Consider the following 2100-nt stretch of genomic DNA (forward strand, 5'->3'; position numbering starts at 1 on the left):
TGTGTGTGTGTGTGTGTGTGTGTGTGTGTGTACTCACCTAATTGTACTCACCTAATTGTGGTTGCATGGGACGAGACTCAGCTCCTGGCCACGCCTCTTCACTGATCGCTACTGGGTCCTCTCTCTATCTGCTTCCTGAGCTTTGTCATACCTCTTCTTAAAACTATGTATGGTTCCTGCCTCCACTACTTCACTTGCTAGGCTATTCCACTTGCTGACAACTCTATGACTGAAGAAATACTTCCTAACATCCCTGTGACTCGTCTGAGTCTTCAGCTTCCAGTTGTGACCCCTTGTCCCTGTGTCCCCTCTCTGGAACATCCTATCTCTGTCCACCTTGTCTATTCCCCGCAGTATCTTGTATGTCGTTATCATGTCTCCCCTGACCCTTCTGTCCTCCAGTGTCGTCAGTCCGATTTCCCTTAACCTTTCCTCGTACGACATTCCCTTGAGCTCTGAGACTAGCCTTGTTGCAAACCTTTGTACTTTCTCTAGCTTCTTGATGTGCTTGTGTGTGTGTGTGTGTGTGTGTGTGTGTGTGTGTGTGTGTGTGTGTGTGTGTGTGTGTGTGTGTGTGTGTGTGTGTGTGTGCGACCCAACAATTAATATTTGCACTATTAACTCATGACAGTTGTGACCGGGTGTGGACGTGTGAATTGTTCATTACTCTATAATTTGTTCATGATTGTAGCCATGTATAAACGTAAGTAAGTAAATTTACTTACAGGATTCATTACCTTCGTAACTTGTGAGTTCATTACCTTTGTACCTAGTTCAACTATCAAAACTTTGGGGTCCCAGTCCCTGGGATGGGTATGGAGTGACTACCGCCCACAGTATGGGTATGGGGTGACTACCGCCCAGAGGATGGGTATGGGGTGACTACCGCCCAGAGGATGGGTATGGGGTGACTACCGCCCAGAGGATGGGTATGGGGTGACTACCGCCTACATTCGCTTCCTGGATGAGGTAGAGTGTGGTCGTGCTTTGCACCCCTCTACTATTTTCCCAGACGAGCTACTCAGTCAACAATATGGCGCCAGGTGTGCGCAGGAGAGTGAATACTGTGGGCAATTAACTTATTAGTGGGGCTTTAACCCCTACGTTAGTCGATGTGTTATTGCCCAAAATTATAAGAGAGACCTACGGCATCAGAGACGAGGATTTGTATGGAGTGGCACTGAACGGTGTTCATAGAATATTCGTGAAAGTGCTAACTGCTCAAGTATAGGAGGCGTTGGTGGATCGTTATCAAGATGTCAGCATTAACGTAACACCGGCAGTGAGGGTCAAGTTGACGGATGTATCACGACATTATTCGCGGGTCAAGCTCCGCAACGTGCCTTTTGAGGCTGATGAAGTAGATATTCGAAATGTTTTTGAACGTTATGGCACTGTACATCTGGCCCAACCTGGGAAATGGGTAAAAGTGGCTTACACAGGATTTCCTGAGGGTTCTTTCAATCTCAAGATGACGCTAAGGCATCCTATACCCTCGTATGTATATCTCGAGGAGTTTAGAACCCAGGTAATGGTAGCGTATGCGGGGCAGAGACGTACGTGCCGACTGTGTGGCGAATATGACCATATGGCGGCAGACTGTGGCAAGCGGAATATGGCTCCTGGGCCGGAAAAGGGAGGAGCACCTGCACATGAGAAACCGATGCCTAAGGAAGAACGGGGGCAAGGAGGAGGGCGTGGTCGCATGTGGAGTGAAGAGGTGGTGGCTCCTCCTGTGGAATCGGAAGGAGAAGTGGTGATCCATGAATCACCTGGCCCATCAACAGTACAGTTGTCAAGTGAGGAGGTGCAGGTGGGCACAGCAGTGAAAGCTATTGAGGAGGAGTTGGAGACGGTGATACAGGCTATGTTACAGTCTACGGAGGTGGAGAGTCACAGCGAGCAGGAACCTGGGATCAGGGCAGAAGGTGTGTGTGGGGGAAGGGGCAAGGATCAGGTGGCACCTGTAATGGACAGTGCGAGTGCCATGGAAGGACATGGAGGCAGGTTAAGGGTGGTAGAGGTGGAAGTCCATTGTGCTGGCTCCCAGGACTCAGATATGGAAACTGAGGGAGCTACAAGGAAAAGGGCAGCAGCGTC

The sequence above is a fragment of the Cherax quadricarinatus genome, chromosome 29 (assembly GCF_038502225.1).
Source record: "Cherax quadricarinatus isolate ZL_2023a chromosome 29, ASM3850222v1, whole genome shotgun sequence".
NCBI lineage: Eukaryota > Metazoa > Arthropoda > Malacostraca > Decapoda > Parastacidae > Cherax > Cherax quadricarinatus.